The sequence below is a fragment of the Ambystoma mexicanum genome, chromosome 11 (assembly GCF_040938575.1).
Source record: "Ambystoma mexicanum isolate Mex_15411 chromosome 11, UKY_AmexF1_1, whole genome shotgun sequence".
NCBI lineage: Eukaryota > Metazoa > Chordata > Amphibia > Caudata > Ambystomatidae > Ambystoma > Ambystoma mexicanum.
This window is the reverse complement of record NC_090934.1, coordinates 566,604,273-566,629,759: the sequence shown is the minus strand read 5'-3', so window position 1 is coordinate 566,629,759 and position 25,487 is coordinate 566,604,273. Positions and strand designations below refer to the sequence as shown.

Here is a 25,487-nt window from a genome sequence, read left to right as displayed (position 1 = left end):
AAGCAGCCGCATCAGGGCCTATCCAGGAAATGAGCTCTCTCAGAATCGAAGGGGGTTCCGAGACCCCTCCCCCCACACACCTTGATAATCCCCGCATGAGACAAGAAAAGGCAATGATCCAAGAAAGATGTACTCCGGCCATTAGGAAAGCCTAGTGATTGCGAGTGACTGTTTGACTAACCAAGGAAACAAAAATTAACTAGGGGAGCGAGGGGTGGTCAAAAGACCAAAGTCCAAAAAGAAATATAGGTTTGGGTAGGCTATCAAATTGTTGGTTGTACAGATGCTGGCCTCATAGGGTTGTACAGGTCAACGCCAATTCATTTGGTAACCAGAATTGAGTGTCTAGAGAACTTCAAACTTGTTTCAAGTCATCTGTTTATCTCTCTGTCCCTTGGTACCCAACTATCTTTTAACAGATGGAGATATTCTAGGGATGGGACATAAGCTAGTTGCCCTTAAGGAATTGTTGAACAGAATAATTGTTATTAGTAATCTAATGTAGCAAACATTGCATTTTGACGGTCTGGGGATTACCCAGGGTGAAAATAAAAAAAGAAATTCTGTGAGATCTATCAGAGGACGCTCATCGGGGTACAATTTGACAGCATGTTCTCAAAACCCCATTTACTTTTCCAGAGAAAGTGTGGGATAGGTTAGGTATCAATATTTTAAGAACATTCAAAGCACTTAGAGGCAACAAAAATGTTCATACATATTATGATAGATAAGTTGTCAGAAATGCCAGTGGTCACAAATGTGCACTGTCTGCTGAGAGTGTAATACATTTTGTGGATGATATATGTATGCATAAAGTGTACTGAGAAAAGATAATTAACAAAAATGCTGCTCAAGTTCTTTTCAGTAGAACCTAAGAAAGGTTTTGAATTTAAATGGATAAAATTGATACACAGAATCACATGTATTAATTGAAGGTTTTAACAGAACCTTTAGTGATTCCATAAAACATGCCATAGAAAATAACTTGGATTTGAAAAAACATTAAAGAAACAGAAAGGTGTCATAGAACTCCTCCTCAACATAGCTCAGGAATATCTCTATTTTAATTTTGAGACTTTGTCCTGCGATTTCCAAAAAGTGCCAGCTTGGATTATCCTAAACAAACATAGAAACCACTGGCTATTTATAAATGGTTAGAAATAGTTAGTTGATTTGAAATAGGAGCTACTAAAAATCAGTTTCCTGGAAAAATTACTTTCCACTTAATTAGGTCTTTGACATGTATTATCTCATATTCATAGCCAAATGTGCAAACTGCATATTTTTTATATATTTATACAAAGCAGGTGTCCGTGTTAACTGCTCACAACATAGTAGTTAAAGGGTTGATTAGGTTTTGGGCCACAGACTGCTGAGGATTTTGCTGAGGGAGCATAGTAGGGGGCTGGCATGTGACAACTTTAATATCTATAATAAAGGTTATTTTTTGAAAAACTGAAGTTGTTAATTTTTTTTTTGCTACAGTGAGCCCAAAAAGAAAATATTGTACCTTTAATTATCTAAGAATGCCTGAGCACCTTCTTCCCCTCTGCTCCCCATCTCTTCTAATACACTGCTTCAGTTGGTTCCTAGCCCTCAATGGAGTAATAGATGATGCAGTCATTGTATCCCCTCATACAAAGTCTGAAATTGTTCAAATAAAGGCAGAGGATTCATGGTTCAAACACTTTCATGTTATGATAACTGTTTTGAAAAAATGAAATGAGCTCCAACCTCACATGCATTACATGCTTAGTGAGTCAATTATTACAATATTTGTCAAAGATCTATGGGCCGTCTTATGGTCACACAATGCTCTTTGATTTCATACCAATTAACCATGTAAATGCTATTTGAAAAAAAGTAATGTGTTTATTAAACAAGGTGAATTTTGAATTACTTTTTAAAAAAAATATTATGTAACTCAATGTCAAAAACAACACAGAATAAGTGTTGCCTTTCAAAAACGAAATAAGCTAATACTAAAGTATTTCTCGGTTTTATGCAGCAACAAAGAACATGCAAATTATATTTAACCTCATGCAAGCCTATGAGAGAGTGAGAATAATAAGGTATGTACATTGATTTAAATTTGTTTATTGGCTTACACTTTATTAAATCTTAGTTGAACTGTGGTAAGAACTAATGTGTGCATTTATGCAGGAATCATCTATCTTGAGAAATGGAATTCAAGTGTCAGCTTTCTGTAAAACAGACCTCATTCTTAATCAGTGACTAAGCCATTAAGATAGATGAATATACACGGCTGAAGTAACCAGAACAAAAGACGTGTATGTGAAATACAATAAAAATAAGATAAACACATTCCAAATTCAGAACTTTTATTGGCCAATTTCTTTACGTTTAGCTGGATGGCCTACCTGGAATGACATTGATGTATGCATTACCAGCCATTAGCACAGGGCACGCACGGCGCAACGGGAATACTGCGTGGTGATTGGCTCATTTGCGAGCCATACCACACGGTATTCCCTTTTACGCCGTGCGTGCCAGCTATTCTGTTCCCGGCGAGGAGTGTGGCAGCCCCTCAGCCAATGAGGAGGCTCAAAATGGGCCAATCCCCGCTCCAGCCTCCACACGGCTGGAGGCTTCCATCGTCCCCCGCCAGAGACCGCAGTAATTTTTTTTTTTCCTTCCCTGTCCCCCTCCCTTCCGCCCTCCCAAACCCACTTACCTTCTTTTTTCTTCTGGTCTTGGGAGTAAAGGCGCTGGGAACACTTGTGTTCCCAGTGCATCCGCTCCCGATGGCCACCATGGAAAGGGAAAACGGACTACATTTTCCCTTTCCCGGTGGCCATTTTTTTTCCTTTTTTTTTGTTTTTTGTTTTGAAACAAGCAAAACAGAAAAAAAAATGCCATTAGCACCCCGGTCTAACGGGCCGGGGTGCTAATGGCAATAAGACCCTCGGCGGTGGCCCAATACCACCCACGGTAATGCCCCCGGGGCTTCGTTAAGGCCCTCGCTGCGCTCGGGCCTGTAACTACGGCCCCGGGGGCAATATCTGGGGTGGTATTGGCCCGCCGCCTCAGGTCTTATTGCCACAGTAATGGCAACTGTAGAGGAACAAATGTCTACACAAACCCTGAACGCTTGACCTCTCAGCAACAAGACATTTTGTACAATGTGTTGTTTTGAAGAAAGGATATGTCCCTGTTGATACTAGGATCCTAGAAGCACAAATAATGTAAGATGCTGCATTTTACAATATTGTGCACCAAATACATGCATTTAAAGAGACAGGATTCATAGGGCTGCAGAGACATGAAGGATGTATATGAAGTCACATTTTTTATGTGATTTTGAATATATCGTTCCTACTAATTTCACTGGTCCATAAAAACATTATAAGGGAAAGGCATGTTTCAGTTCAATGTAATCATAATTCCTCAAAGGAAGGATAACCAACAGCTAAATACATCCCTTTTTGACATGGTAAAATACATTTGACCAATTAAAGATATATTTTTGTTGGAGTAAATGAAAGGAACCAGTCACAGGCTCTGTTCAATATAAAATGGTATATAGAATGATGCTGCAGGGCTGGATTTTGTTTGGTATTTACAGTTAGCCACAAAGGAAGAAGAGAGGATTGTGCGAAAGCAGCAAAGGAAGATCCTTTGTCCAATTGGAGAAAAAATGATTTAGGTTCCAGCTGGTTTTAACTGATGGAAACCTGCTCAAGATGGCCCTTTTCAGAGAGTGCTGAATGCTTAAGCCTTTACCAAGAGAGAACCAGATTGTCTCTGAGGAAATTCAGAGCAGGGGTAAAGACTGAAAGGAAAAGATTACCTGACAGAATTGCCTTGAGCTGTTGATGTTCCTTCCTGTCCTAGACTTTTAAAAGACAAACACATAGTGAATATAATAATCTCAGTGTGTTTAAATAAATATCCCAAGAATTAATTACATCCTAAATTGCAATAAAACATACTTTGGAAAAACATGCTATATCACTTGAAAGGGACTAAGCCTGTAAATTGAACTCTGTGAAAGTATAGTTGGCAGAGAATGTTATAGAATCTGTCATCGCAAAGGGCATGTTGTTCATTGAAATTAACCCAATTATTAATGAATTCCTTGAGTTATCACAAGGGCAATTTACATCTCGGTTTGCGATCATGGTGTGCGGCTTGACTCACAGATTTTAAGGTATTGATACACTTTATGCTCTGTGGAAAACATACTTTACATAGCAAGAAAAAGCTGCTGAATAGAGTATTCTACTCCTAAAAGTGGAGTAGGAAGGAGGTTAGTTTCTCCCCTTTATTCGCAAGAAAATATTACCAATTTAAATAACCACCATCATTTTTCCAAATAAGTTGAAGGACTCTGACTTAGGTGAACTCATAATGCTAATTAAAGTTAATTTGCAGATTCCTTTTCTATATTGGTTTTATAACTTCCAACTTGTGTGACACTTTAAATCATCAAGCTATTTTGCTCTCCAAAACAAATGCTTCTAGCCCAAACCCAAGTCTTTAGTATAAGTGTAATTAAGTAAACTCTACCAAACGTTCTTGTTTCCATGTCAAAGCTAAAAAAAACAATACTGTCCACCTCTTAAGAGCTGAATTAGTTCTTCTAAAAGAAAGTCAATGTTTTACTCTAATACCAACACTTGTCGATGGTTTCAGAGAAAACGAAGTGAATTGTGCTGTAAAATGTATTGTAAGTATGTTGTTTTTTTTTTTAAACTGACCAGTAATTATTACTTGATGTTTATATTGGAGTGGATTTTACTCTTTTGTCTACAATAGTTATACCAGATTTTCTTTCAGACGTATGGATGTTTGTGTGGATCGTGTATGTTAACATTAGTGAGATAATAGCAGGCAGGTTGCATTTCTTTTCTGTAGACAAGCTGCCTGTATTTATGTGGAAGATTTTGAGTGTTTGTCAGCATTACATGTTAGGGGACCACCTTTAATTTCTTGATTTATTATTTTAAATAAAACAGAATATTCAGATTATAAATAGCCTCTTTCTTGTCCATGATTTTGAGCTGGGTTTGGGATATTAGAGCAGGGATTTCTTTCTGTGAAATTTAGATATATTCCATAGATATAACTAATTTTATTATTGGATTTTTCAACATCTCCAAAGAGTCTCCATTGTCCATTGGATTTAAATATTCTTACTAGCATTATTAACCATGAAGCCTCATTGGTGTTATTTGTCCCCTGACCCTGTCCCATTGGGTTATTTTGAAGGAATCGAATGGGAGTTTTCCAGACTTCCCTCTTGGAATGATAAAATTCTATCTTTAAATAATTGAAATGGTTATTCTAGGTTTTGAAAATGTGTTTTTCTCAGTAAAACAAGAGCTATTTTAATTTAGATTATTTATTTTTTGATTTATAATGCACCGCCTGTATACAGGACACATCAAAACAATAGGTTAAACATGGGGAAGATGTGGATGCGGGAGTAAAAAAATAGGAAAAACAAAGGAAACAAATTACATCTATACGTTTTTTGCAAGAATTTAATACGACAGCTGCTATGACAGTCAATTGCCATCTTGGTATAAGTAATGCTCTTATTATGGCTAAACCATATACTGAAAGTATTCATTGGAAATGAACAATGCACAATTTCTGAATGAGCTGGTTTATATGATTAGTACAATTATGGTTTTTCTTTTTTAATAGATTCTTTACCAGGAAAAAAAAACATAAAGCTCACACGCAAACTTAAACCAATAATATGTTTCTTCTGTGAGCACCAAGACAATATTTCAATATGCATATTGGTCACTGATTGGTTGGTACTTCAGTTGAATATGCTCATTTTTCACGTTATGCACAAACACTAAAAAATAACATGTCCATTGGTAGATTCTGCAGTCTGGTCCTCTTGTCCATTTGAAGTCTATTTGAAACCCCAGCACACCTAAAGAGCCTGCTTTTTTGCTGCTCATAAGGTATTTTATTTTAGTTGTGGGAGTGAGATACAAAAAGCTGCAGAAATGAAATGGAAATCTTGTTTCATTGCCCAAGTGATGTGATTCTTATCACACCTATCTCCAGAGCCGAGCCGTCCAAATGTGCAGGGTTTCAAACACGTCTGCTGGCTTGACATCAGGGGTTTTCATATATGTAAACACGGTTTCCTCTGGCAATCCTCCAGGTACTGCCACTGTAAAGTTGGTGTTCACATTTCTAACATTTCCTTCCTGTAACCACCAGATTACTACGGAGCAGCAGTTTACAGGTATAGAGACATCAACTTGTGGCTTAGCCATTCTAATATCTCTTAGCTAGATAGCTTTCAAGAGTACCTGCTTGAAAAAAACACCCTGCTCTTCAGTAGAGCGTGCTTTTAATTCTGCACCCTGCTCTTCAGTGGAGTGTATATTATTCTTTATAACGGCAGGCCTGTAGCAACCCCATTAGCCTCTCTTCAGTAGCTAGCTTGTGAGAATATCTTTAGGGTGTAGGAAAGGTGGAACAATATCCTGCTGCGGTTGCCAAAAGTGGCGTGATTCTTATTACACCTATGTCCAGCAGCCCTCCATCCACTCCCAGGGGAGTATCCAAGAGCCCTCAGCAGGGGTTGTGGTAGGAATAGAGATAGGGAAGAGCATATACCTGTCACTTGGCATCAACAAAAAGAGTAAACAACAACTCCCTGCAGTGAGCGACCACTCTCAGTCATCAGCACAGTAAAGGTTTACTAATGTCACATTATTTTTATTGATAGTCCACTGCTCAAACCTTCTAGCAACCCGTTGTGTGTGTAATAAAAACATGCACCATGTACAACATATCAATACCTAGTATCTTTAAATAGATGCCTCACATATAAAGTTCATATTCAAAATGCTCCTGACACATTTCTCAGTAATGAACAATCAATTAATGCTTCCTATTCTCATGTATAATGTAAATCTTGTAATAACGAGAAATACGTAATAAAGAAACATTGCTACCATTATGATCACTACACACAACACACTTAAGTGCAAAACGTAATTAATGAAAATGTAGCAATCATTGTCCATGTCTACTCAAGGCCAAGGCTGACCAACCTTCTCCAAGATACCATAGTCACCTTAGAAACAACTGCTTGTCTCACTAGGCAACCTCAGAGCGCTTGCTAGGCAATCTTCATATAAGCACCTAAAAGCACCTCCCTTTCAATACATCAGTACCTTTGGCAAAGTTATATTAATGAAGGATAAAAAACCTCTCATACTCACTATCTGTAGAATAGAATAAGGATATGAGAGGGCTGGAGAAGACTGGATGCCGGGAGCGTTCTACAATTCAAGAAAAATGCCCAAAAACACCACCTATCAAAGCACCATGGTCTTTGTATCGAAAAAACATGAAAATAGGAAATATGATTCAAAAAGAGTCACTTGGAATGAACCATGGTGCCTGCATTTAGCCAAAATAAGAATAAGATCTGTTCATAGGTGGGAAGCTGTTATGCCTTGGGTGGAAATGTAAAAATATTCCCCATACAGCTCAATCAAAATCAATAGTTCTGCTTAAAAGCCAATGGCCAGAATCCTTTGTGGACTCACAATCCTCAAAACAGCAAAAATGAATCTAATTTAGTGACTTTAAAACCCAGGAAGGAAAAAAGAGGGACTTCAACCCCTCTATTCTGCATAGAGGATCGTTGTCATGATGCCTACCTCCAAGGAGCCAGGTCCGACCCAGCAACCCCAGAGGCAGGCATCATTTCCCCCAGGGAAGTGCCAGCGGGCCCAAGCTGGGGCCCTTTGGTACACAGTCCTGGCGCCTTAGGCGCCAGGCTCATGTTGGACCCCTGTCCTGGCGCCTTAGGCGCCAGGCTCATAAAACTAGACATGTGTTCAAGTGTTTTAATGTGCACTTACCTGATGCAGACCATGCTGCTACATCCAGGCCCTCTTGAGGCCTGAATGGAACTACTTTACCTGTGGGACTACTTTCCCTGGGTGTGGTCGGGGAAGGATACATACCTGATCGGTGGAAGGATACATACCTGGAACTTCTTCCAAAGCTATTTAAACCACACCCGATCAGCAACTCCTCGCAGCTGGAAGCTCACCGTGTCAGCTCCTGCTTCTGGACTTCAGCCACGCCTGTCAGCATCCTGGGTCACCTGCTAAGAGAGAATTGGAGAGAAAGAAGACCTTACCTGCTAAAGGAGCATCACGGAGACATCAAACCGACAATCCTGAAAAGGAAGACATCATTTTAAAAGCATTTCGCTTCGATCGCTGCAGCGCTGCATTTCACTCACCTTTCCTGGGCACCTCCATCTTCAGCAGCGATCATCCAGATCCGCAGCCACTTCCCAGAGCCTAGAGAGAAAAAGACAAGAACACAAGGTGAGAGAAGGAAGGGAATAGGAAAAGCTCAGTTTCCTTCTAAGACTTACCTGTTGGGTAATTCCCATTTCATTTCGGGTCCTGCCGCTTCCTGGCATTCCGGACCCCGGCCCCTATGGGGAAAAAAGACAAAGACATTGAATGAGCAAATGCAAAGACATTACCCGAACGCTCATCCAGAACTTACCTGTCATTTACTGGAACTGCACGTTTCACTTTGGGTCGGCGCCATATCTCCGGCATTCCGAACCCCGGCCCCTAAGGGGAAAAAGACATAAGCGTTAGCGCTTGCTGCAATAAGACAATGAACATTATTATTAAGCTTGAACTTTTGAACTTGCTACAGAACTCTTACAGCGCCTTACCTGAATAGTCAAGCTTATTTGAACTCCCATCAAACCTCAATCCAGTGAAGTAACTGGGTTTCAATGCGCCCCTGCATCAGAAGCAGGATGGAGAGCTCATCCTTCCTGACCGCAAGGGGAATATTCCTTCGAGCCAGTGAGTCCATCTTCAGAGTCCTGCGCTTCACCATTGAAGAAGCATCAGCACTCGAAGCCAGACCTGCGCCTCCGTGGGAATCAGGTGAGCGTGACAGAACGCAAAGCCTACCCACAATTTCCCACCCGGGCGCTATGGAGACTTCCGAGACAGATCAGCTGGCCCAGCTTTTGGGGGAATTACGGGCAGAAGTGCACTCAGCCCGCCAGGAGACTAACGCTCTCAAAAGAGAACTGATCCTATCCAAGGAAAGAACAGATGACCTGGCCAAAAGGTTATTGCAGGCCCAGGCAGGGCACTCTCCTTTACCTAATTCCGGAGGTACTTCCACATCAATGGGTTTGAATAACCCGGTACAAATCAATCTACCTGAACACATGCCTTTGGCCCCGCCAGAACGTTTTGCGGGAGATCCCAAGAAATATGCCGTCTTTATGAACCAATGTCGTTTACACTTTCTATGCAGACCCGGGGCCTTCCCTAACGATCAGACCAAGGTAGCCTTTATACTATCTTACCTCAGTGGCAGTGCTGCCGATTGGTCTATTCCATTGGTAAATCAGGATGATCCCATTCTCCAGAATTTTCAGGGTTTCCAGGCCGGCATGGAAAGATTGTTTGCTCGACACGCTCAAGGACAGGCCCTTGATAAAAAACTGCTATCCTTACGACAAGGTAATCAGGATCTCCTGTCCTACGTTGCCACCTTTAATAGACTGGTTGTGGAAACTGGATGGCCAGAAAACAAAAGGATCACATTGTTTCATCGAGGCCTGCACAGAGAGCTTAAGGATGTTCTAGCTCAGATAGTAGATCCACCCCAGGTCTGCGCAGACTACATAGACTTGGTGGTTCAACTTGATCACAGACTTCAAAACAGAAAAGCAGATCGGTTCAAGTACGAAACCCGAGTACCGATCAAAACCCACGCTAACTCCAAGAGTACCGACATATCCGAACCTATGCAAATCGGCGGTGTTAAAGGACCATTAACGCAGAAGGAACGAGATAGAAGGCGGCAAAAGCAACTTTGCCTGTATTGCGGGACTTCCGGTCACTTTCTTCGAAATTGTCCGTTAAACCACCTAAGAAGGTGGTTGGAGCCACTGATAACGATTTATTGACACCTGATTCGGGAAACGACTTAGCCCGACAAGCGTAGGGGTCCGCTTGCCGAGCTTGAAAACAAATTCTTTGACCTCGCATTTTGTCATGCCAATGGTGCTCATGGACCCAAAACAGCCTCAGCTGTTGCATGCTATAAAAGCATACCTCGATAGTGGAGCTATTGGAAATTACATAGACCGTGAATTGGCTTCCAGGATTAAGCTCCCTCTCCGCCCGAAAGTAACCCAAGATGTCATTACTACAGTAGATGGAACCGAAATAGCCTCAGGACCTGTAACGCATTCCACTGTTGAAATGACACTGGTGGGTCAGGATGGACATCGGGAAGCAATCGTGTTTGATGTTATCAAGGCCCCACAATTTAAAGTAATTCTTGGAATTCCTTGTTTAGAAACACATAATCCCAGAATTGACTGGCAAGCAAAGAAGATAAGTTTTCCTGATTGTGAACCAACTTGTTACCCAAGAAATCCAGTTATGGGTCTAGCCTCATCAACTTCCACCTCTGTACAGCTACCGTCAGAATACCAAGAATTCCAAGACGTTTTTCAGAAGGAACAGGCTAACACGTTACCTCCCCATCGGTCTTATGATTGCCAAATCGATCTGGTACCCAATGCTCAACTACCTTGTAGTAGGATTTATGCTCTTACGGAACCTGAGAACCTACATTCGCGTCAGTATTTAGATCAGTACCTAGCAAATGGTTTTATTCGCCCGTCCAAGTCTCCTGTCTCCTCAGCTCTGTTCTTCGTGCCGAAAAAAGAGGGCGACCTTAGAACATGTATAGACTATCGCGCCCTAAATCAAATAACGATTAAGAATCGTTACCCTCTGCCCCTGATCCCTGAGCTTATCGACCAGGTGAAAGACGCTTGTGTGTACACCAAGTTAGATCTCCGAGGAGCTTATCACATGGTGCGTATAAAAGAAGGCGACGAATGGAAGACTGCATTCCGCACCAAATTTGGGCTCTTCGAATATCAGGTGATGCCCTTCGGTTTGTGCAATGCACCTGCCGCCTTTCAGTACTTTATGAATGATGTTCTTCGGGAACTTATCAACGTCTGTGTCATTGTTTATATTGACGACATCCTGGTGTACTCTTCTTCAGAATCCGATCACAGAAAACATGTTAGGGCAGTTCTTGAGAAATTGCGCCAGCACAGACTATTTGCAAAGCTCGAAAAATGCGCTTTTCATACCACAGAAGTGGAGTTTCTCGGATTCATCCTGACACCTCAAGGAGTCCGAATGGACTCGCGAAAGGTGGACGCCACCCTCAAATGGCCATCTCCTAGCTCGGTGAAGGGAGTTCAGAGCATGCTCGGCTTCGCCAATTTCTATCGAAGATTCATCCCGGAATTTTCCCGAACAGTCCACCCCATCACAGCTCTCCTAAAGAAAAACAAACGCTTTAAATGGACTCTTGAGGCCGAACAAGCCTTTCACGACCTGAAAACCAAATTCACCTCTGCACCTATATTGAAGCACCCGCACCCAGATCTCCCTTACATTGTGGAAACCGACGCATCCAGTTCGGCCATGGGAGCTGTCCTGTCGCAAAGAGACCCAGAAACTAACCAACTACACCCTGTGGGCTTTTGGTCCAGGAAATGTTCTCCTCCTGAAATGAACTACGCAATTACCGACAAAGAGTTACTGGCTATTAAATCTGCTTTCAAGGCTTGGCGTCACTACCTTCTCGGGGCAAGACACACCATCACCGTAATTACGGACCACAGAAATTTACAGTATTTAAAGATGGCCAAAGCTCAATCTTCACGACAACTCCGATGGGCTCTATTCTTTGCGGAATTTGATTTTGTAATTACCTATCGCCCTGGCTGCAAGAATGGTAAAGCAGACGCCTTATCCCGGATTGGCATGGAAGAACCCAATTCGAGTTTAGAACCTGTGCCAATCATACCTGAACAAAGAATATTAGGCCTAACTTCATTGCAAACTATTGAGGACATCCAAACGCAAGTAAAACAACTTCTAGACTCCTTAGCCTTACTGCAATGGAGTCAAAAGGGTCCTCATTACACCGTTAAGGATGACTTACCCTACTTCCAGGAGTGGTTGTTTCTGCCTAGTAAAGAATTGCAAGAACTTGTTATTGCCCATCATCATGAATCATTAATGGAAGGACACCCTGGGATCGCTAAAATGGAGGAAAAAATCAAACGCCACTTCTGGTGGCCTTCTTGGAGAAAAGACATAGGGCCTCATTCCGAGTACGGCGCTAACCAATGGCGCTATTAACGCCTTGGTTGACGCCGTACCCGGACCGGCAGCGCCTTGGTGGATGGCAGAATCACCGCCCCATTCCAAGGTTGGCGGGGCGGTAATTCCCCATTCACCAAGGCTCTTCCCCATTCCCAAATGAGCCCCCATAGGGCTCAATGGGAATGGGGAAGATGCAAATAACGGTGACCGTTCATTACAGTCACCGTTATTGGCTTGGAGGCCCCTTTGCGCCCTCGACTTTAACACCTGCTCAAAGCAGGCGTTAAAGGCGAGGGCGCAGAGGGAACTCAGAGTATGGCAGTAAGGGAATACCGCCACCGGTCTCGTTACCGGTGGCCGCTATCCCTTACCGCCATACTCGGAATGAGGCCCATAAAGTCTTTTGTATTGTCTTGCGGAATTTGCACCCAAAACAAGGGTCAAAAGAAAAGGCCAGCCGGCCTACTTCAACCCTTGGACATTCCACCGGCACCATGGCACACCTTGTCAATGGACTTTATAACTGACCTGCCTCCTTGTGCTGGTTACAACACTATCCTTGTAATTGTGGATCTATTCTCCAAAATGGCCCACTTTAATCCTTTAAAAGGTTTGCCTTCAGCTTCCACCTTGGCCAAGGAATTTCTGGAGAATATAGTTTGCATTCATGGTTTCCCTTCCATATTAGTCTCGGATCGTGGAAGTCAATTTATCTCCCATTTTTGGAAGAAGTGTTGCCAACTAGCACAAATAGATGTGCGGCTATCCACCAGCTACCACCCCCAGACCGACGGACAAACCGAGAGAACCAATCAGACTCTCGAGCAATATCTTCGGTGCATGTTACACCAATCCGAGTTAAATTGGAAAGACATCCTTTGGATCGCAGAATATGCATACAACAATTCAGTGCATTCTGGAACCGGACAAACTCCTTTTAATACTTTGTATGGTCACCATCCTCGGACCTCTGATCTAGATCCACCTCTGACCCTGGAAATGCCCGCAGTAAATCATCTGCATTCCACAATAACCCGAGCCTTAAAATAAGCTGCAGTTCATTTACAGCAAGCCAAGAAAAAGTATAAAGAAAACGCTCATTTGCACCGAAGTAAAACTCCTCCTTATCAAGTAGGAGATCGGGTATGGCTAGCAACGAAGCATTTACCCCTCAAGGGCCCGTGAACCTTCAATCCCAGATTCATAGGGCCTTATCCCATCAAGGCTATAATCAATCCCGTGGCCTTTAAACTGGATTTACCATCTAACATGTGTATTCATCCAGTTTTTCATGCATCACTTTTGAAGCCAGTACAACCAGGGACCCGACTGTCCAAGCCTCCAGACCCAGTTCAAATTGAAGGGGAATTAGAATTGGAAGTTAAAGACATTTTAGACTCCAAGGTGTTAAAGTCCAAACTCTTCTATCTTGTTGACTGGAAGGGATACGGACCTCAGGAGAGATCGTGGGAGCCTAGTAACCATGTTCACGCACCTCGATTAATACAAAGGTTCCACCGGAGATTTCCGAACAAGCCAAAACCCCCGGAGGGAACTACCTTGGTAGGGGCCTTGAGGGGCAGTACTGTCATGATGCCTACCTCCAAGGAGCCAGGTCCGACCCAGCAACCCCAGAGGCAGGCATCATTTCCCCCAGGGAAGTGCCAGCGGGCCCAAGCTGGGGCCCTTTGGACACAGTCCTGGCGCCTTAGGCGCCAGGCTCATGTTGGACCCCTGTCCTGGCGCCCTAGGCGCCAGGCTCATAAAACTAGACATGTGTTCAAGTGTTTTAATGTGCACTTACCTGATGCAGACCATGCTGCTACATCCAGGCCCTCTTGCGGCCTGAATGGAACTACTTTACCTGTGGAACTACTTTACCTGGGTGTGGTCGGGGAAGGATACATACCTGATCGGTGGAAGGATACATACCTGGAACTTCTTCCAAAGCTATTTAAACCACACCCGATCAGCAACTCACGCTTCGCGTTGTTCTGCTCCTCGCAGCTGGACGCTCACCGTGTCAGCTCCTGCTTCTGGGCTTCAGCCACGCCTGTCAGAATCCTGGGTCACCTGCTAAGAGAGAATTGGAGAGAAAGAAGACCTTACCTGCTAAAGGAGCATCACAGAGACATCACACCGACAATCCTGAAAGGGAAGACATCATTTTAAAAGCATTTCGCTTCGATCGCTGCAGCGCTGCATTTCACTCACCTTTCCTGGGCACCTCCATCTTCAGCAGCGATCATCCAGATCCGCAGCCACTTCCCAGAGCCTAGAGAGAAAAAGACAAGAACACAAGGTGAGAGAAGGAAGGGAATAGGAAAAGCTCAGTTTCCTTCTAAGACTTACCTGTCGGGTAATTCCCATTTCATTTCGGGTCCTGCCGCTTCCTGGCATTCCGGACCCCGGCCCCTATGGGGAAAAAAGACAAAGACATTGAATAAGTGACTGCAAAGACATTACCCGAACACTCATCCAGAACTTACCTGTCATTTACTGGAACTGCACGTTTCACTTCGGGTCGGCGCCATATCTCCGGCATTCCGAACCCCGGCACCTAAGGGGAAAAAGACATAAGCGTTAGCGCTTGCTGCAATAAGACAATGAATGAACATTATTATTAAGCTTGAACTTTTGAACTTGATACAGAACTCTTACAGCGCCTTACCTGAATAGTCAAGCTTATTTGAACTCCCATCAAACCTCAATCCAGTGAAGTAACTGGGTTTCAACGCGCCCCTGCATCAGAAGCAGGATGGAGAGCTCATCCTTCCTGACCCTAAGGGGAATATTCCTGCGAGCCAGTGAGTCCATCTTCAGAGTCCTGCGCTTCACCATTGAAGAAGCATCAGCACTCGAAGCCAGACCTGCGCCTCCGTGGGAATCAGGTGAGCGTGACAATCGTGGACTCAGTGCTTCACTCTCAAGCTTGGTCCTTCCAGTCGTCTGTGTGCCTCCTCTACCAACTTTCAACTGGTCGGCACACAGACCTGCTTGTTGTGCCATCTTGCCGATGTATGCGGATTGGAGGATGGGCTTTCTCCATAGCAGCTGCTACACTATGGAACGAGCTTCCGCTGCACATAAAAAAACTACCCAACCATTTGGCCTTTAGAAAGGCTGTAAAGACATTCCTGTTCTAGGCAGGAGTGTTTTTTTCTGGCTCTTCTTGTTTGGGATGTATGCCTGCTCTCTAACGCCAAGATGCCTTAGAGTGACCGTGCACTCTAGAAATGTCCTAACATAACATAGCATAACATAACAGTTAATCTCCTGCTCTGGGTCACAGAGTCCTTCCTTTTATAATTCCTTTTATAATATTTGAGCATAAGCTGTTAACTCCCCATATTAGCATTCTTATCTAACAGAAGCAAAAGGTTGTTTAGATCATTGGAAGCAAAAAGTTGTTGAGATCATTGCTCCAAGCAAGGTAGCTAGGCTGAGTATCAGTGTTCAACATCTTTTCAGGGAAGCAAAAGTCTTGTTTCTATTAAACACAAGGCCACAATACATTTAACCTAATTATACAAGCTTCTCCACAACTACAAACTTCACATTAAGTTCTGTAGTTCTCTGTACTTCTTTCAATATCAGTTTTATTTACTATAACTGAGGCACTTTGGAACACTTACCAGAAAAGTTGTGAATAAAGTTAGTGACTTGGTTTATGCATAACAAATGGTCTGGTATGAAGCCCGCAAATACATTATTTTCTGCATTTAACCGTGAAACCTACTCTTTTGCCTGAATGTATCAATTGCATTTGAAAAAAGAGCTAGCATTTAAGAAACCTAACTATTTACTTGCATTAAAGTGAGCATGGCTTGGAATACTGCTCAAAATACCATGCACTAAACATGACTAAGCATGGCTAAAACTGAAAATCCATGTCACTATTCATAAATATTATATATAATATACACAGAGTGAATTGTCCCTTTAATAATAAGTCATACTAATAAAAGACATATCTTATCAATCACTTTCCCAGACAGGTTTCGAAAGTGTGACCTGTAGGTTGCCCGCAAGTATCTGTGAAAGACAGTCAACCCACTGAGCTATTTGACTGCCTATTTTGTTCTGTGATAGGATGCACATTGATCTGACAGGACACATGCACGTCAGGCAAAACTAAAGCTAGAGTCAATATCTTTGGGTAAAGATGTTGTTTTGAGAGCCCATTTCCTGACTTCTCTTAGGATGTAGTACTCAGACTCTTGAGGAGCATGGCTTTGTGTAACTTGGTGAGCAGTGAATGGATTTGAAAGGATTTACTGAAAAACTATTTCTGGCACCTCCTCCCTAATATTTGTGTTGGGCCAAATAGGGACAGCAGGAATTACAAAGACTTGCTTGAGGTGACCATGGGTTCTACATATATTCAAGGGAGACTAACAAATAATACCCTTTTGTGTATATTATGTGAAATACAGAATGCTGAACCCATAACATGGGTTAAAACAAATCATTACATCCCACCTGTTCTAAAACAGGCGTATGGAAAAAGTTTCTTTGAATGCAAGCCACCTGTGCAATAAATATTACAGTTGGGAGTGTTTACACCCATCAGTTTTAAGGACTAAACCATTGTACAGTTGGTGGTGTCACCAAGGCAGCAGAATCCCATCTGGTTTCTGTCTTGGTCAACATTATAGAACAAAACTGAAAATCAATTATACTAGGAAAATCAGCCAGTCAGCATACACTACATTGCACAATGGGTCACACGAACCCGGTGGCACCAGCATCCACCACATTCTACCATGCCCTAAGCAGTGGTATCACAACCCATCATACATCAGCATTCAATGCAACCCTCAATGGCCCTCAGTTGTTCCTGCACCGTTCAGGTGAAATAATTGAAGGCTTCCATCTGTATGCAGTGTGGTACTAGAGATGTCCCATTCATTGTACATCATCCATGCCAATCATTGCCAAATCACCATTGGGGCATGCTGGCACTAAGCAGATGAGAGTCACTCTAGAAAAGATATTCTATTTAGAAAAGACAAAATATTTGAAAGCTTCCACAAAAATCTAGCTTTTCATCAATGTTTCTGAGCGATTAGGGAAGAGTGTTACACCAAGCATAATTATCCTACTCTTGCATCCTCTTCAGACTACCTATCAGCACCCATCCACTACATGCACTGCTCTAAGACACATTGCACAACACCTCTGTCATTGGAATGCAGTTGTCCCCCATGATAAAAATGTGGTCTAGCTGCACACGTAATGATTCTCCTGCTCTTGCATACTCTCCATACTACCTCGCTGCAGCCATTCAGATGCCTGCTCAACATGAGTGACTACTAGCAGGGACTTGGCCACCCCTGCCTACTTTCGCATTGGCTAAATTGCACACATGCATTCTCTAAGTCTCTGGTGAATTTCCCATACCTGGACTTCTATCCCCTGAGGGCACCGACCTACAACGTGCTGGTGAAACGCGCTATTTCTTTTTTTATTGATTTAGGTGATTATATCAACTTTTCATTGTTTGTCAAACATTCATAGAAATAAATGAAGTTCTTCAATTGCAACAATATCACTTGACATGCCAAATGATAAAATGTTTTTAATATAATTGAATAACATAATTGAATAGATCAAAACAAAAGAACAAATTAATCTGATAAAATCTCAACTAGAACAAAATAAGTAAAAGTATACAAAAATCATACAGGAAGATCCAGAACTTGAGTTAACAATTACAACGCATGCCAGAGAAATTAACAAAATATATACCTCTAGTGTTTTGATTTAAAATATGATATGTAGACAAAGATTGAATGTGCATATCTACTCTTCGTCATTTCAATTTAAACTCGCCAAGAAAGTCATTGCAGCTGTTCTTACACTGATTTTGTTAGTTGTAAAGACGAGTGTCCAAAAGGTATCAACATCTAGGTCTTGATAATGAAAAAAGAACGATCTGAAATAAAAATGACGCTGTTCACTTTAGGTGGCACATTCCGCTATTAGATGCTTTCGCGTCTCATCCTGTTCTGTTTTATGACAATGTCGACAATTATTTTGATTAGTTAATGATATATTATGAAAAGCCAGTACTTTTCTAGTTGGCTATAAATTAAGCCTTATTAGCATCCAAGTACATCTAAGCCTTGGGGAAGGGCATTTAGTCATATATCCCTCAACCATACCCAAAGTTTTAGGAGAAAATGGATTCTAGTTGAAATCTTTGTAATTCATACACACTTGTCATGTCTTATTCCAAACAAATAATAGTAGTTTGCGATTCGAGCGTGTTGGATCATTCAACAGGTCATCAGTGACATCTGCTGCGGCTAATGCATTAGTCACAGTTTTCCTCCATTACATACTAAATCTAAGCTTTGATGCATTAAAAAAATGTGCTAAAGCAGACAGTACATCATTTCCATTTGTACTCAGAAAACACTTTCTGTAGAATAACCATAATATCCATAGGTATAAACAATGCGCTACACAAATGACAATTACATTACATAGCAGCTGCCTGGGTAGAAAAAGAGAGGACCAGCCTTTTACATCAGCCATCTGTGGGATGATCGAGGATGACAAGAAGGATTCTATTTAAGTAATTGCTCTGAGAATAAAATGGGTTTTTTCACTTGGAAGCCCTGTTAGCAGTGCAAAGGGGCTAATTTTCGAGAAACTTTTTTTTTTGTACATGGAGGTAACCTGTTAAAGAAATGGTTCGGTCAACATTTTTATTGCCCCTACGGGTCGGCCATGTATTTTAAAGCCTAAATCGCTCCATTTAAGAAAAATTTCCTATGGACCTTATCCGAGTTTTCGTCCATAAAACACACGTGAGGACGAACACACAGGTACATCTCAGTAGCCAAACACAATTTAAACATTGTGTGGAACAATCAAACGACAAGTATTCAAGCTCTGATGATCTAGTTCGATGGAGCTGTCAGTATCCATACCTCTGGCTCTGCATGGACTGCCACGAATGATTGTATTGAAGAGGAGGCATCAGCAACTCCCTGAAACACAGTACTTGCGCTAGTATGGTTTTCAATATTGTAAACATAACACACACTTGGTGTCGACGGCACAGGTATATATACAGAGATAACCACAAATGTTGCATTGTCTAAAAGAATCAAGGAATATTTAAATATGATCAGATTTAATCGACTTATTTCTCTGATTTCTTTACATCTGCATCATCTAAATGGGATCTTGTGATTGTAGTGAAAGCTCCATTGTCTCCCTGAAACACAGTACTTGCGTTAATAGGGAAGAAAGTATAGCAAATGGAATCACGTTATATGATCACGCTCGATGGAGCTGTCAATATCCATACCTCGTGCTGCTGAAGAATATCTATGGATGTTGTAAATGTGGTGCGCACTTCCGAAAGCTGTTGCGCCGATTCGTATCCGCATGGTCCCGCTTCCCCTGGAATTACTTGAATGTCAGGCTCCGCATCAAGTGCTTGGGTCGACGCTTCAACAACTGCCTGAAACATAGTATTTGCATTAGAAAGGATTACAATATTGAAAACACAACACACACTTGGGGTCGACCGCACAGGTACGTATCAATGGCTAACCACTAATGAAACATGGTGTAGAACAATCAAACGATAAGTGTTCCAGTCCTGATAATCACGGTCGCTGGAGCTGTCAGTATCCATACCTCGTGCTGCTGAAGAACATCTAGGGCTGTTGTCAATGTGGTGGACGCTTCAGCATCTCCCTGAAAGACAGTACTTGCATTAGTATGGATAACACTAATTATAACTGAAAACAAACACCAGGGGACGACAACTAAGGTGTATATCAATTGGAAAGCACTAACCAAACAATTTGTAAAATAATCATACGAGACATAAAAACTATTACTTGACATGCATAAAACAAGTCTGTAGTGGAATAGCCAACTATGATTATCTGATACCCGCTAGAAGTGGTTGATAACTGCGGGCACGTCACAGATGTAGAATGTTCTTGCTTCAGATTCAGTCGATAGTCAAGCAGTTGTAAAGGTAAATTATTGTTTGATGATGAAATGCAAATATTAAAAAAATGCCATGTAAACCGACAGAATACTTGAGAATAATGCTTTTGAAAATGCGCAATATAGTACAGTTCCCTGTGCCCATAAATAGATTTCCTTTGTGGATTATAAAATCGAAAAATAATTTATTGATAAATGTCATTATTCAAAAAGCTATACACTCATATCAATATCGAAAGTATTACAATTGAGTATTACAAGGGACACAACACCTAAAATATCAATTAATCCTTTCGGCTACCTACACACTACCGCAAGGTCTAAAGCTAAATCCGGACACTTGACTCACCAGTGGCGGAATGCGGACGAATAGAGTTGGAATAGCGTTTGCGAGCAATTTTCGTGCCGTTCGCCGTTTTTTCTTATTTGTTACCCAAGATGTGGTGTACATGTTCGAGGGAAAATGCCGGCTGCAGATGGGGTATCGATCACCCCTCTTGTCCTCTAAGACTTGTTGGACTCTACTTTCCAGCTCATCCAGTGGATATCCGCAATGTCTTATTCGATCAACAGTTTTCAGGAATACATGCATTGTAGTGCCTTCAGATTTAGCATGGGTCTTCGAAGGGCAACCGCTAATCGAACAGGCAGGCATTGTTGAAAATTCTGAAAAGTAAATATCAAGATTATTATAAAACCTTGATGAATAAAAATGTCATAAAAAAGTAAATGAACCATACCATGCTCAATGCAAGGTTTGTTTTGGTCGCCGGAAATATACCAGTTCATCATGTGTGGCTTAGTATTTGCATAAGTTACAGACATGTTTTAAATTATGTGACTAAACTCTGACCATGTGACTCGTCCCTTGGATGTTCTGTCTTGCACGAAAAGGAAACATGATAACATTATAGACTGGACCCCCGAAGGATGCAATTCGATGACAATTGACACAGATGAAAATAAATAGATCTATTGATAGCATAACAATTGAAAGTCAATAGCAATGAGACCAATGACCATAGCTCTATTGGGTACTGTAATCGCAAATAGATAGAAATGTAAAAATGACCGAAATATGACTAGGATACATGGCCTTACCTTGACCAACAAACAGTTGTATTCAGCAGGCCGAGCAGTATGTTGCAGGAGAACAGGTAGATGGCCACAGGTAGCACACTGACGAGTTTGCCCGAAGCGGTCACAGATAGCACGACGACGAGCAGATTAGCATAGATCTTCTCAGGTAGAAGGTTCAGGAGTTGACTTGCAAAGCACAAAGATGTTCTCATGAGACATATCAAGTGGTTTATAAAGTATTAGAAACAGGGGTGTGTTTGTGAATGAATGACGTGTGTATGTCGTGGTATTATGTGGATTGCAGGGGGGCGGCCTGCCTCAGGGGAGGCCTGCCTGGAGACACGGGGTCTGAGGAAGCCATGTGAGCGATGGCCCCTGGGCGTGGGATACCTTTTGAAGTGTACATGCTGTTTGGCACCTTGGCCGTTTGCGCCCGTGACAGACCCCCATTCCAGCGCTCATTCCCTGGGGGCGAACCGACCGCCTTTGTAAGAGGGGGTGGGATGGATGGGCCTGGGACGTGCAGATAAGGCACAGGAAGACTGCTGAATGGAGACACACTTATGTGGATTGCAGGAGGGGGGCCTGCCTCAGGGGAGGCGCGCCTGGAGACATGGGGTCTGAGGAGGCAATGTGAGCGATGGCCCCTGGGCGTGGGATACCTTTTGAAGTGTACATGCTGTTTGGCACCTTAACCGTTTGCACCTGTGACAGCCCCCCATGTCAGCGCTCATCCCCGGGTGCGAACCGACCGCCTTTGATAGAGGGGGTGGGATGGATGGGCCTGGGGCGTGCAGGTAAGGCACAGGAAGACTGCTGAATGGAGACACACTTATGTGGATTGCAGGGGGGCGGCCTGCCTCAGGGGAGGCCTGCCTTGAGACACGGGGTCTGAGGAGGCCATGTGAGCGATGGCCCTTGGGCGTGGGATACCTTTTGAAGTGTACATGCTGTTTGGCACCTTGGCCGTTTGCGCCCGTGACAGCCCCCCATTGCAGCGCTCATTCCCTCGGGGCGAAACGACCGCCTTTGATAGAGGGGGTGGGATGGATGGGCCTGGGGCGTGCAGATAAGGCACAGGAAGACTGCTGAATGGAGACACACTTATGTGGATTGCAGGGGGGGGCTGCCTCAGGGGAGGCCTGCCTGGAGACATGGGGTCTGAGGAGGCCATGTGAGCGATGGCCCCTGGGCGTGGGATACCTTTTGAAGTGTACATGCTGTTTGGCACCTTGGCCATTTGCGCCCGTGACAGCCCCCCATGCCAGCGCTCATCCCCGGGTGCGAACCGACCGCCTTTGATAGAGGGGGTGGGATTGAAGGGCCTGGGGCATGCAGATAAGGCACAGGAAGACTGCTGAATGGAGACACACTTATGTGGATTGCAGGGGGGCGGCCTGCCTCAGGGGAGGCCTGCTTGGAGACACGGGGTCTGAGGAGGCCATGTGAGCGATGGCCCCTGGGCGTGGGATACCTTTTGAAGTGTACATGCTGTTTGGCACCTTGGCCATTTGCGCCCGTGACAGCCCCCCATGCCAGCGCTCATCCCCGGGTGCGAACCGACCGCCTTTAATAGAGGGAGTGGGATGGATGGGCCGGTGGGCATGCAGGCAAGTGTGTGGGAGCGAGGGGCCATCAGGCCCCTCTCATGATTTACTTCTCAGTAGAAACTCGGACCAAGTGCCTCCAGTAGTGGGTTCGCCCCTTGCCCTTATGTGATGTTAACTTTGGTTGACATTCGCGTAGATGGGACCACTGAGCAGGACATGGGGCATCCATTTTTGTACCCCCTTTCCAATCCATCTTGGTGACCAGGCCTCACTGCGCACAGCACATGGCCCCCACCCTCGTTCCCACTCTGACTGGAAAACTCCAGAGGTATTTGCAACAGCTAATAAATGTAACACATCACTCTTCCTCTTCGATCACTGTCCTGCAGGTGAACCAGCCTGAACTAAGCACATAGCTTGTTCATCTCCACAAACGTGTCCTCAATACCTGCATGCATTATTGAGAATATATTATGTTAGCTTAGATAGTGACCTCCCTGCTTCACAGCGACCTGACCTTCACCCATTCGGAGCACAGATGTCTGATGTCCATCCTTGAATGGAGACACACTTGATTCATTTAAAAAATCAAAACAACCGTTGTTAAAATATATATGGTGTTTTATTTTGTATCTTATTTTGATGACACAAAAATACAAGACTTTACACATTGTACAGGTCAGGTTGCAGCACAGTGAGAGAAAATCCCCTGTACTGACCGCTGTCACTCGGGAACGTTTCTCTTATGGCACGAACGGCACAGGCGGGTATTACTCTTCGAACGCGGTGTCCAAGCCTCCCGTGAAGCCACCATGTAAAGGAACGATAGGCCACCAGCCTGTACCACCTGTGAAAAGGAATGAAACAAACTGTTTTTAAATGACCAAGATAAGTTTAATAAACGTTTGTTGTCAATGACAGTTCTTGTAACTAATGGCATTCTGCTTGGACAAATGCTATCTAGACACTGCACACTATTGAACGACTTTCATGCTTTACAATGATATGTATATGTAATTTTGGATATAGTAGAAGACCATGAAATAGGAGTGGCATGACAAGCAGAGTATACTTACTTGTTACTCGGATTACAAGGACAAACAGTTGCGCGAAGTTCGTGCATAAGCACCATCATTATCCTCAACAGGGACCGTGTGAGGCAGGCAGCCCTGAAGTCTGGCAGCTCGGTGATGCATTGCGGTCATGGCTCGCCTTCCGAAATGTAGGCCACGCATCCAGAGTTTTCACAGCAGCAGCAGTTCTCGTCCTCAGTTGGCATTAGCTCGCACCGATTGCATATGCACCAGGTGGAAACACCGTCCATGCGTCTAGGTCCAGGCTCTTCAGCTGTTGAATCGTCCTCCCAACTGCCGTCCGAAGACCCATCGTTTTCGTGTGTTTCCCTTTCCAGTAGTTCCTCCTCGGTATACTCGGGCTTGTATATGTAGGGCATTATTGTAGCCATTATGTGTTAAACAAACTAAAATAATTTATAGCGGTGGTACTGGTATCTGTTCACATGGGCTAGAAGCAACGAAGGTAGCTGACCAGAGCACAGAAACGAGTCACAGAATACTCAAAGTAACACAGAGAGAGGAATGGAATCGAAAATCTGCTGCTGTGTGTTGTGAAACGGTCTGTTTATACTTAATGAGGAAAGAGGTGTCCTGCCATTTCCATGGCGACACGTCATTAGCTGAAGCGCAGCGAATGTTGACACGAGATGTGCTTTGGCGTTGTGAAATGGCCGGTACGCGTCTGCTGATGACAGGCTCAGCGGCGGGGGATATGATTTAGTGCCGCAAAAGCAGGTCAGCCAGGGCGATGGGGGAAATGATAGGATTATCACAAAATGGCAGCTCCCTGATGCCTGTTTTCACGTGTGTTTAATGGACGAAAACTCAGGTAAGGTCCATAGGAAATTTTTCTAAAATCGAGCGACTTAGGCTAAAAAACACATGGCCGACCCATAGGGGCAATGAAAAATGTTGACCGAACCATTCCTTTAACTTTGCACCTATGTGCAGGTCCCTTCTGTGCAATTGTCATCATTTGTTCCTCGGAATGCAAAAGGGAAGGCTAAAGTGGAGGTGAAATTGCCTCCACGTCCCACTTTTACACTCAACAGTGCAAACTGAGTAAACACTGCCTACCATTTACGCATGGCAGACAGCACTTAATGATTTGCTATGGAATTTTCCTGCTTTTTGAAGGTATAAAAATCATTTGGATTCCAAAGGAATCGACAACTTTTATGCCATTGTGAACATGTCATTCTGGTTTAAATGCTGTCACATTTGAATGGCAGGGGGAGGCAGAATTGTCGTACATTGCGATCTGTGCCACCTCTCTGCCATAAAAATGCATGAAAATGAGATATAACTAAAAACTCATGAGGACAAGTTTTGCACGTGACATTTACGCATTCATGGTGAAGAATGCTCTCTTCTAAGTAGCTTGAACAGGAGTTGGCTCTCTTTTTATTTTTTATTTTTAAATTTTTTTATTTCAGAAAGCCCTTTTGTGAATAATTGCATTTGTCTGCTCTAATGTCTACGTCGACCCTGACAGTGGATACTTTGAGAGGAGTATGGGAAACGATTCTCGAATTTTGTAAATCCAAAGCAAGGTTGAGCTACTTTATTTAATTGGTCAATCATTGTAAGAC

The 25,487-nt window shown here is 43.2% G+C and overlaps 1 long non-coding RNA gene across 1 annotated transcript in view; it reads left to right on the top strand.

The window, feature by feature from the left end:
- The first annotated feature begins 2,007 nt into the window (after nucleotides 1-2,007).
- LOC138504747 (uncharacterized) overlaps nucleotides 2,008-25,487 on the top strand; it is a 474,756-nt gene continuing 451,276 nt past the window's right edge. Inside the window, exon 1 of the long non-coding RNA XR_011279942.1 lies at nucleotides 2,008-2,072. This is a non-coding gene — a long non-coding RNA (uncharacterized lncRNA). The remainder of the gene's footprint in view (nucleotides 2,073-25,487) is intronic.